This window comes from Panthera onca, chromosome C1 (genome assembly GCF_046562875.1).
Source record: "Panthera onca isolate mPanOnc1 chromosome C1, mPanOnc1 haplotype 2, whole genome shotgun sequence".
Taxonomy (NCBI): domain Eukaryota; kingdom Metazoa; phylum Chordata; class Mammalia; order Carnivora; family Felidae; genus Panthera; species Panthera onca.
This window is the reverse complement of record NC_138346.1, coordinates 201,247,187-201,259,500: the sequence shown is the minus strand read 5'-3', so window position 1 is coordinate 201,259,500 and position 12,314 is coordinate 201,247,187.

Genomic DNA, 12,314 nt, shown 5'->3' with positions numbered 1-12,314 from the left:
AGTATACAGGATATGATTTTCCTATTCCCTTTTGCCAGCACAGAGCTTGCTCGGAGTTGCTCAGGGAGTAAGCAGACAAGGCTAATCTTTCCATCTGTGTGGTTTAGGGGTGGGTATGTGACAAAGAATGAATAGTGGGACCTACCTCACAGGATCGTTGGGAGAATTAAATTCAAGGTAACGTGTAAAGTGCTGAGAACAGTGACAGGCATTTAGTAAGTAGACAATTGGTGTTAGCTGATTTTATCTTTCACTTCTACCACCCTCTCCCTCTTTTTCAGCTACTTTGGACATTCTTTCTGTGCCTTAAATCACCATTTACAAACACTCAAGTAAATATTTGCATTTTTCCCTCCTCCCTTGTAGCATATCTAACTTTATCACCAATGGAATGTAGTAGGAGTGGGACGCACAACTTCCAGGAATTGCCTTTAAGTGGAGGGATGTCTCCACTTTTGCCTGTCTCTTCCCCTTTCCTCTTTCCCGCTAGATGAAACATAGGTGTGATGGCTGGAGCTGGAGCAGCCATTTTGGACCATCAGGCAACAGCTGAATGTGAAGGATTTTGGAGCAAAAGTCTGGGTCCTGAATGATTGTGGTGCCACCATACCAGCCTGGACTACCTTTCTAGACATATGCATGGCAAAAGTAAACTTCTGTCTTGTTTAGGCCACTGTTATTTCTTTTTTTTTTTTTAATTTTTAGATATTTTATTTATTTTTTTAAAGTAAAGTCTACACCCAATGTGGGGCTTAAACTTACAACTCCCCAAGAATTGCACACTGTACTTACTGAGCCAGCCAGGTGCCCCATGAACCCTGTTATTTTGGTTAACTGAAATGATTCCAAACTAATATAGGGATAGAACTTGGATTTAAACCCAGGCTTGCCTGATTATGGCACTCCACCGGTGTAGCTGGCAGACTATCTGAATCAGAATCATAGGGTGGGGAGCTTGGTTCGAATGCATATTCCAGGGCCCCACTTCAGCTCTGCTGATCCCGACTCTCGAGGGTGGGGGCTTGGGCAATTCTATTTTAAGCAAGCTGCTCACCCAGAGAGTTCTAATGTACACTCATGTGGGAATACAGCCTATCCATCTATCCCTTCTTGCAAGTTTTTAGAAAATCAGGGGTCCATTCTGATCCTTTGGGAGGAACTAAAGGCAGGTAGAATTGAGGGGCCTCACACAACAGGATTCTGAGGAGGAGGAAGGGTCAAGAATCAGGCTTCAAATAATCTGCATCCTCCCCCTCTTCCGGGAGGCAGCTGTGTCCCCTGGGGTCTTAGATGGTGTGGAGGACCAGCTGCTTCCTCACCCCTGCTCTTACACATGGTCGTTGCTCCAAAGCTGGAGTCCTCTGGAATCCCGAGTGTCTATGGCATATTGAGATGCTCTTATGGAACCCGGGACAAGCCCCAGGAGGCAACTCTCAGCTCAGGAGCCAGGATTTTAGTGCTAAGCTGTGCCCTCTTTGCAAGCCACTAGTTTTTTGAGAAACAGCTCATGCCTTTCATAAGCTGTTGGGCCTCAGGGGAGACTAAAAGCCTGACACGAGGCACCTGGGGACCATGTGATGCGGGCTGAATGCTGTCTGACCTTGCCACAAAGTCAGGTGTGACCAGCGGCGTCTGTCGTCAAAGGGAGAAGGCACTCGTGGGAGAGGGGCTGGGCCCAGGCATGTCCTAAAGCCTGGGCGAGCTGCTGAGCGGACATCGCACTCCCCAGAGTCCCTTCCTGGGCTTCCAGCCACCCCTCCCTTCACTCACACCTCAGACTCAGGTCCCCATGACCAGTTGCCCAAAGATTGAAAACTCGGGCCGGGGCCAAGCAGAGAGGTCGGGGTACGCTTGCGGCAACATGAGTGGGGGCCAGAGCTCATGGGCAGAGCACCAGCAAGGACGGGGTCCCTGCCTGGGGCCGAAGGCACCGGGGGGCAGAGGATTCCAGTCCCCAGCTATGTGTTCCATTTTCAAAGGCGAGCATGAGAATGACCTTGGGGGCGATGGAAGGGAATGAACGCTAAAGCGGTCAGTACTTAAGGGTCAGCTATTGGGGAAAGCATGGTCTGGAGGCCCGGGGCGGGGCCGGGGTGGGGGGCTGTGTCCCGCCTCACCCCACGGGAGACTGAGTTCAGGCGTAGCCCCTCCTTTGGGGACAGGGAGCCATCCCCGGCTTGCTAGTTGCCAGGCAACCTAGGATGAGCCTTCGAGGTCATTTCTCAGACAATTCTGAGCTCTCTCCACAGCCTGTTAACAGATGGTTCTGCAAGCAACCAGCCCCAGCCAGAAATCGACTGCCGTGGCACGGCTGCCCATTTCCGGTAGCACCAGTGACAAGAAACCCTTCCAGAACTTCCAGCACTACGTTGTCCATTTGGCACGGAAGGGGAGGCAGCCTGAGGTCAGGCTCTACGTCAACTCTGGTGGGGGCTAGTGGTCTTGCCAGGTGGGCAGGGCCCTGGAAGGAGGGCCACTGGAGGTTCGTGACAAGCAGGTAGCATGTGGCTCCATTCTCAGAATGGGCCCAGATTGCAAGAGAATGCTTGTCCCAAGTGACGGTCCTCCAAAGAACACCCCTTGAAAGGAAGCTCTTAATCGCACCTTCCCTTCTGTTTTTAGGACTTGGACAAAATTCGAGAAGTTCCCTCCACCTCAGCTGGGCCTTAGTATTGATGCTTTTAATCGCAATGGGACTTAAACTTTTAGGACAAGAGATACAGAGCATTCACAGTCCTTTCCCTGTCCCATTATTCAGATCTAAGATAATGCTGAGCAACATTTGACTATTATTCCCTGGGGACGGAACTGGGCAGAGCTGGGTCGTGACTCCTACTCATTTGAGGCAGCTTCAGAGGTGACATCCCAGTTTGACTTTCTTGCCTTATTTGAGGCACAAAGAGCTTCAACTTTCTAATAGAAATGTTAAACAGCAAGCCAGCATTTTTTTTTTTTTTTTCCAGGACAAGGACAAATTCCCGTAAGAATTTTGCAATCATCACATGTTCTCTTTCCCCTTGATTCAATATGTATAATTTATCTTCTGGTATAACTTGCTTGATAGCCACAGTTTGTTAATTCCATCTGCTTCCAAAGAGGAGGACAAGTTGTTACACAGCAATGTCCTGGGTTCTGAGTCTCCCATAAGCCACAGCTGGTCAGGAACCTAGTCAACAAAGGGCCAGCAACTTGCCTACCTGCAGGAGATCCTTATTGTAGGATTGGGTTTGCTGTCCTACCCTTCCTCTGCTCTCTCTGTACCTCTATTCATCAACTTACTGAATGCCACTGGTAGGCATTATCTAACACAGCATTGTCTCCCACCAAGAAGGTCATGTCTCTGTGAAGACTGAAGACGTACACCAATAGGGCAATGCCCATGGAGACCCAGTGGTTTTGCCTTGTGCCCATCACCTGGGACTGGGTGGCCTTAAAGCACAGTGGACCACCCTATGGCGGGCTCAGGTATGGTGTGAGCTGAGAGACAGTACCTCGTGGAGCCCACCAGTCTTCAGGTTGTGGGGTGTGCACTGAGCTAGTAACAACACTAGCTGGTTCTCCTGGAGTCAAATACGTGGGGCTGGGAGCAAGTTGGGGGAGGTCAGAGCGGTCCATACTTAGTACCCAGGGGGAGAAGCGGGTCTATCAAGAGATGCAAAAATGCTTCCTCTGAATCGGAAGCTGAGACTGGCCACTGAGAAAAAAGATCATAAAGTGCGTTATGGTGCTGGCTAAGGAGTTGACCTTGACTATGAAAAGGAAATGGAGGCTGCTATTACACAGAGATAGGGAGGAATCTGGAGAGAGCCCAAGGTGAGATGGGACCATCTGGGGCACCTCCTACTTCCTCCAGGCCCAGTGATAAAGTAAATGGAGGATTTTCGCCCGACATGGGTGGAAATACACCCAAGAATTGTGATTTTTTTCATCATGAGTGGATCCTCCAGCTGCGATGTTGGCTATGGGTGAAAACAACACAAAATAGGTAGAGCCAGAGAGAAATACTGTCCGTGGAGGACCAACAGTATCGGAAGCCTGTGGGCGGGTCCTGCGGAGGGTGGTGGGGGCCAGCCTGGGAGAGTGAGGGGAAGCCTGGCCCGATCAGACCAGTCCCTCCTAGAGAGTAACCCATGACCCTGAGTCCTTCCAGCCTCTCCTCCCTCCCTCTCTAGCCCCTGGTGCCAGCTCTCTTCCTGTAGGGATGGACGGGGACAACTAGCCCTAAAGAATAGTTTGGTCTGGGTTTCTTCCTCCCCACAACACCTTTCTGAAATGGTCCATAGTGGTATGTCCAAGTTTGGCTCTGGCGTGACTTGTATATAAACTTCAGTTGCTAAGTTTGTCATAATCGTTACATCGCAATAGATTTCTAGTTATAGAACTATTCAGATATCTTTTTTGGGGCAGATATCAGTTTTGGAAAGTAATAGTTTTCTAGAAATTTGTCTATATTGCCTAAATTTTCTTTTTTTTTTTTTAAGTTTATTTATTTTGGGGGAGAGAGAGAGAGAGATGCGCGTGCACACGAGTGGGGGAGGGGCAGAGACAGAGAGAGAGAGAGAAAGAGAGAGAATCCCAAGCAGGCTCCGCACTATCAGCACGGAGCCTGATGTGGGGCTTGAACCCATGAACCATGAGATCATGACCTGAGCTGAAACCAAGAGTCAACACAACCGACTGAGCCACCCGGGTGTCCCCATGTTGCCTACATTTTCAAATATATGGGCATAGAATTGGTCATAATATCTTCTTTCAGTTTAAAAAGCTGATTATAACATACAACCCACAGAAAGGTGCACAAAATATAAATGCACAGTATAACATATAGTTATAAAGCAAACATCCGTGTAATCACCACCCAAGGCAAGAAATTGAATACTGACAGCACCACCAGAATCCACATGCACCCCTTTTCAATCCTATCCCCTTCTTTCCTCTTAGGGGTAATCACTCTTGCATTTTTATGGTAATCTCTGTCTAGTGTTATAGTTTTATCGTTCTTTATAGTTTATCCATCCTTGTGAGATACAGTGTGGATTTTTTCTTTTTTTGATCTTTATATAGATGGAGCAATTCTCTGTGTATCTTTTGTGTTTGGCTTCTTTTGCTCAGCATTGGACTGGTAACATTAATCCCTGTTGTTGGGAGGTTCTAGTTTGTTTCTTTTCATTGCTGTTTAACCTTCTGTGATGGGATTATAACAAAATTTATTTATCCCCTTTACTATCGATAGGCATTTTGATTGTTTCCAGTTTGGGGCTACAGAAATCATTCTTCTCGGAACAGTTTTGTATGTGTCTCCTGGGACACAGTGCACACACTTCTGACAGCATTTTTCCAGTAGTGGTGTTGCTGGGTCACAGGGTATGAAATATTTGTACCACTGTACTGGAAAATGCCAAGCTTTCCCCAAAGTAGTTAGGCTAATATTCACCAACAGTCTGTGAGAGCTCCTGTCGTACCACACCCTGGTCACCGCCTGGTCTTGCCAGACCTTTGAATATTACCCAACTGGCTTGTGTATGATGGTATTTTGTTACAGTTTTGTGCTTTCCTGCTTTTTTTTAATGGAGTTTAGGACTTGTCCATATATTTATTGGCCATTTGGATTTCTTGTGTGTGTGTGTGTGTGTGTGTGTGTGTGCACGTGAAGCGTGTATTGATTTCTTTGCCCATTTTTCTATTGGGTGGGTTTGTCTTTTTCTTGCTGATTTCAGGAGTTCTTTATATACTCGAGACAGGACTCCATTAGCTGTTATGTATGTTCAAGTATTACCCCATTGCATGGCCTGTCTTTTTATTCTCTTTATGGAGTTTCTAAATTTTTATATAATTCAATGTATCTGTCTTTTCCTTTATGGTCACTCACAGTAGCTTTTTCCCTCATCTGTGTGGTTGGCAGTTCACAGTTTTAAGAACATAATTTGGTGAAACTCTTGAGGCTCAGGATGAGGGTGCATTTCTTCAGAGGGCATCTGCATTTGCTTCTAGCAGGTGCTAGGGGCATTAGAAGCCCAGGATCATTTTAAACTAAATTCACATCTGAGTATTTGTAGGCCACAGTGGGTGATGGGAGTCTGGTATGCAGTTCTGCTCGAGAATAGCTTCAGGACGCAACTTCTCAGGACTGAGATTTTTCTTTGTGACACTGTGGTATGTTTCCTTGCAGTCCCTGGGGGGGGGGGGGGTATGGTATAGGAGTGGTTTCTTCTGGTTCACTCTTGCACCGAGAATGTGGCCCTTAGAAGGTTCTCGTTCTTGGTTATGTCCTGGGCTTTGTGAGACCAAAGAAACCCAAAACCCCAAGGTATCTTATTGGCAAATGACCTCCAAAGCTTGGCTTCCATCCCTCACTTCACTTAGATTTTGCCTGGTTATTCATTACAAGCTTGTTAGCTCTTTTCAGGAAGATGTTTTTGGGCAGATGCTGACCAGAAACTTCACTCCCAAAGACCTATGTACTAAGATGTTACTTGGCAAATTAAGTATAGTACATAAAAATGAGGTGTAATAGGTAATATTCAAAGAAAGGGAATTATTAAATTATGATTTCATATCTGACAATTACCATGCTTGTTTTCTAAAATACCCCCCGTGGCAAAGATTGCTGGATGTCCACCAAAACCTATTCTCTCCTTCTTTTGCATTTCGTAGAGTTATCTAAAGCTGCCCAGGTAGCAGCCATATTTTCCAGGCTCTTTTGCGGCTGGGTAAGGCCGTATCATGGGTTAGTGTCAATGGATGTGGACAGAAGTGATGCGTGGCATCTCCAAACACACACACCTTAACACCTCAGCTACATTCTCTTTCATGTCCATCTCCCTCCCTCCAGGCTGAACATGGACCCTGTTTTGACCATAAAGATAAAGACAACACCTTGGGGGATGTCAGAACCAGAAGATGGAAGGGACCTCGTCACTGAGAGGCTTCAGAGAGCAGAGCGGCCCCAGCAATCTGGACCACTCATCTCAGGACTGTTATGTCAAGGAAAAAAATCCCATTCGGTTTGCACATTTGGGGATATCTTTGTTACAGGCACTTTTGCCTTTTCCTTAACAACACACACCTGCTTAATAATGCTCCTGTCTCCTGGAGGTGTCCGGGCCATGTCCCTCTGCTCTCATCAACTTCCTTCAGAATTTGCTGCTCTTTGGATCTCCGCTATATTTTATGGTTATTATAATCACATCCCTGCAAATATGAACTCCTTAGCCCCTCTTTCGTTTTGTCTTGCTTACTTGGCGAAAGCCATTCTGGTACCTGTGCTCAGGTGTCTGAAGATCACTGAGAAAGTCATACAACTAGGCCAACCGGTGTCTTATTCTCAAACATCCAATGGACCCAACATGGAAAAGTCTACTGTTTTTCTAGTAGGAATGATTTCCTTCTTCTCCACTCTCCTGAGATGATTATTGCTTTCCTTGTCCTCGTTCCTCAGATTCCCTACCTCTTTTCCTGGATATATTCTCCTTTGGTGACCTTGCCTTGTTCTTTTTTATTTTTTTATTTATTTTTTATTTTTTTAATATATGAAATTTACTGTCAAATTGGTTTCCATACAACACCCAGTGCTCATCCCAAAAGGTGCCCTCCTCAATACCCACCACCCACCCTCCCCTCCCTCCCACCCCCCGTCAACCCCCAGTTGGTTCTCAGTTTTTAACAGTCTCTTATGCTTTGGCTCTCTCCCACTCTAACCTCTTTTTTTTTTTTTCCTTCCCCTCCCCCATGGGTTTCTGTTACGTTTCTCAGGATCCACATAAGAGTGAAACCATATGGTATCTGTCTTTCTCTGTATGGCTTATTTCACTTAGCATCACACTCTCCAGTTCCATCCACGTTGCTACAAAGGGCCATGTTTCATTCTTTCTCATTGCCACGTAGTACTCCATTGTGTATGTAAACCACAATTTCTTTATCCATTCATCAGTTGGTGGACATTTAGGCTCTTTCCATAATTTGGCTATTGTTGAGAGTGCTGCTATAAACATTGGGGTACAAGTGCCCCTATGCATCAGTACTCCTGTATCCCTTGGGTAAATTCCTAGCGGTGCCTCGTTCTTTACACAGACCATTAAAGTCCTCTATCACACCGACACGGTTTCATCTTTCTCCCACAAAGTCTGCACACCCACCTGCGTGTGCGTGCTGCAGACAGCTGCCCCTGCTTCCCTCCGGGGCGGTTGACTCTGAATCTTTACCCCTTTTACTTGCTCAAAGTGTTTCCTTACCGACTGGGTCATTTCCCGACAGCCTAGGACCATCTCCAATATCCTTCATCTTTCCCAATAAAACAAAACAAGCATCTGTGTTGGTCTTCTGTTCCACGTAACACACAAACACAAACTCAGTGGCTCGGAACAACACAGACCGATTGTGCCACAGTTTCTGTGGGTCAGAAGTCCAGCATGCTCTTGCTGGGCTCTCTGCCCAGGGTCTCACCAGGCTGAGAGCTAAGTGTTGGGCGAGGCTGTGATCTCTTCTGAGGCTCGGGCTCGCCTTCCAAGCTTACTAATTGGTGGCAGAATTCAGCTCTTTGCAGTTGTAGGGCTGAGGTCCCCGCTTTCTGGCTGTCAACTGGAGGCCATTCTCAGCTCCTAGAGGCCACCAGCTGTTCTCGGCCACATGGCCCTCTTCACAGCATGGCAGTTTGCTTTTTCAAGGCCAGGAATGGAATCTCTTTCGTTAAAAAAAAATTTTTTTTAATGTTTATTTATTTTTGAGAGAGAGAGCACGCACAAGCAGTGGAGGGGCAGAGAGAGAGGTTAGACACAGAATCCAAAGCAGGCTCCAGGATCTGAGCGGTCAGCATAGAGCCCGACGAGGGCTCGAACTCACAAACCCTGAGATCATAACCTGAGCCATAGTTAGACACTTAACCAACTGAGCCACCCAGGTGCCCTGGAATCTCTTTCTTTTAAGGGCTCATCTGATTAGATCAGGTCCACCAGAATAATTTACCTTATGATTAACTCCAAGTCAACAGATTAGGGACTTTAATTATATCTGCAAAATCCTTCACCTTAAAAAATTTTTTTTTAATGTTTATTTATTTTTTTAAGAAACAGAGAGACAGAGCGTGAGTGGGGAAGGGGCATAGAGAGAGAAGGAGACACAGAATCCGAAGCAGGCTCCAGGCTCTGAGCTGTCAGCACAGAGCCTGACGCGGGGCTCGAACCCACCAGTTGTGAGATCATGACCTGAGACGAAGTCGGATGCTTGACCGACTGAGCCACCCAAGCGCCCCCAAAATCCTTTGCCTTTGCCATGTAATGTAACCTAATCACAGGTGTGATGTCCCATGATGTGGTTTCTGCCCACACTCGAGGGGAGGGGATTTATGCAAGGCATGAATCCCAGGAGGCAGGAATCTTGGGGGCCATCTTAGAACTCTCCCTATCACAGCATCCTTGACTCTTACCTCTGTAGGTGCTGCCTCAAGTCCCTTCTCCCCAACCCAGAGAACTTAAAAGTGCAGTGTAGACGCGATGTGTCTGTTTCCCATCTGCTCCTCAGCCCACTCCAATCTGGCTTCCATTTACTGAGATTTTCCTTGTCCGGTTAACTGGTGCCCATCTTGCCGAATGCAATAGGCACATTTCTTTTGAATTCTTTCTTTCTTCTAATTTTTAAATTTATTTTTATTTATTTATTTTTTAAGTTAAAAACTTTTTTTTTGTTATGGAAAATACCAGACACACGTAACATAGGGAGAACAATATAACGGATGTCCACAAACTCAAATGCTCAGCTCCAACAGACGTCAGTGTGTGGCTAATGTTCCATCTCTGCTCCACCACTTCTCTCCCCTGGATTCTTCTGGTTATTTTAAAGCAAATCCGAGGTATTCGCGTCGTTAGCAAATATACCCAGTACTTCAGTATGGATTCCTAAGACGATGACTTTTTTTTTTTTTTAAGATTTTATTTTTGAGTAATCTCTATTCCCAACGTGGGGCTTGAACTCACAACCCCGAGATCAAGACTCACATGCTCCGCCGACTGAGCCAGCCAGGTGCCCCTGAGACAGTGACTTTTAAATAGGAGCACAGTAGCCTGGGTAATAAGAAAATAATAATCCCTTAACGTTACCTAATGCCAGTCGTCACATTCCCCGAATGCCCCATAAATGTCTTTTGCAGCAGGTTGGTTTGAATCAAGGTCGAAACAAGGGCCATTCATTGTATTTGGCTGATATCGTTTCCTTTAAACTACAATAATCCTCTTTTTACTTTTTAGTTTTTGGTCTTGCCACTTATTTTTTTAAAGAAATGTGGTTATTGTTCCAGAATTCCCCCACTTTCTGGGTTTGGCCACTTGAGTCCCTGGTGTATGGTGTGTCACAGGCTCCTCTGCCCATGAGCCCTTTTCTGTTCTCATCACACTTACGGTCCCAGCCGCATTTAACGCTGCTGCCCGTTATCTCCTCCTTGACATATTCTCCTTTTGATAATACCACACACTCCTGACTTTTCTTCCAAGTCCCTGGCCAGTCCTCTTCAGTCTTGCCTAGTTTATTCCTCTTCTACCCAACCTTGAGACACTAGTGGTTCCCTAGACCCCTGGCTGGGCCCTGGGCCCTTCTCTAGCCACCTGCTCTCTCCCTAGGTTAGTTCACCTGGTTCTGTGGCTTTTAATGCCATTCAGATACTGTAAGACTCACACCATTTTATCTCTAGCCCAGCCCTCCCCCGAGCTCCAGGTCCTTATGTGAGGACTTACTCGATAGTTCCACCCAGCTCTGCCAGTGGTATCTCAAACTCAACGTGTGCTAAAGGGAACACAGGATTTCCTGCTTCCCAGACCAGCTGTCCCTCGGAGTGAACAGCACACTCCCACCCGGCCAGTAGAGACTGGATGCTGGAGTCTCCTTAGAGTCCTGCCTTTCTCTTACTTCCTGGTTTGCAGCCCATCAGGGTCTGTCATCATACCTCTAAATGACGCACTGATGTAGATGTGTGTCCCTAGTCCTGGCCACCGTCACCTTGACTTGGGACATTGCTCCTGTCTCCTCACTTCTTTCTTCCATTCCAGAACCCCTCCAGTCAATTCTCCACATGGCCCAAAGTCATCTTTTAAAAGCATCCATCAGATAATGTAACTACCCTGTTTAGATCATGGGGGTACGTCTCCAATGCACTTCAGAGTCACTCCCTGCTCTCCTGTGCTTCTGTGCTTTTCTCCCTCTGCTCTCCAGCCACAAAAGCCCGTCTCTCAGGTCCTCGGAAATGTCATAGTCCTGCCCATCTCTCTGACCGAACCTTCTTCTTCCTGCTCACCATAGCTGGTGCCCTCTTTCCCTGGAGCTGCAGCTTACACAGTACCTCTTCAGAGAGCCCTTCAGGCTCCCCTGGATTTTAAGGGCTCTCTCCTATTATTCTGTCTCCTTCAATGCACTGAGCACAAACGTATTGATGTGTGCACATGTTTATCGTTCCTCTGCACTGCCAGGCCATGAAAGGTGGCCCGTTTCACCTTTGCACGAATGGCAAGCTCGTGGAGAACCGGACCCTATTCCAGCTGTGGGACTGGGCTGGCATCTAACCAGCCAGGCTCCCAGAAGCCTCCCAAGCAGCAGCGGGACACTGGGCGCTGCAGGGATTAATTATTCAGAATGTGAATCCCAGGGCTGGTGGCTAGATTTTTTTTTTAATCTCATTTTTAAAACACGGGCATAAAAACAAAAAACACGGGCATAAAATTTATACATAGTTATCTACATAAGTCCTAAGTGGCAATAGTCTGATCGAGATAAGGAACATTTCTATCACCCCAGAAATCCCCTCTTGGCCCCTTCCAGTCAATCCCCAAACTCATAGCAACCACTGTTGGTAGCTGGATTTTCCTACACTGTTCAGGCAAGGGCAGTGGAATGTTTTAATAATACTCCAGCCAGTCCCCATAGCTCGACACCACTACTGTTACCAATGAGACCCATTTCTAGTATCCGTGTGCTAACTGGCACAGCCTCTGAGGTTGATGGGAAATAAAATCAACCAAAGCTCTGATAGTGGCCAGGACTAGAGAATAGCCCTGCTGGCTAAATGGAGCTCATAACTTCTACCCTTACCCGTCTCAGTGTGAATTCCCAGCCAGAGCACGGGCGGCTCAGGGAGCTGAGCTTAAATTAACACACATCTAACATCACACCATTTATGCTCAAATTCAGACGCTACTGCAGAGCAGGACCAGCGGACCGGGCTAAGGAAAAGGGATCTTGGTGGGCTGGCTGGTGGCCCGGGAAACCACCAGCCTGGAAAGCTGGCTTCTTGGTGGCCCGGAAAGCCAGCCAGCAGGCCCAGGGCTAGGGATGTG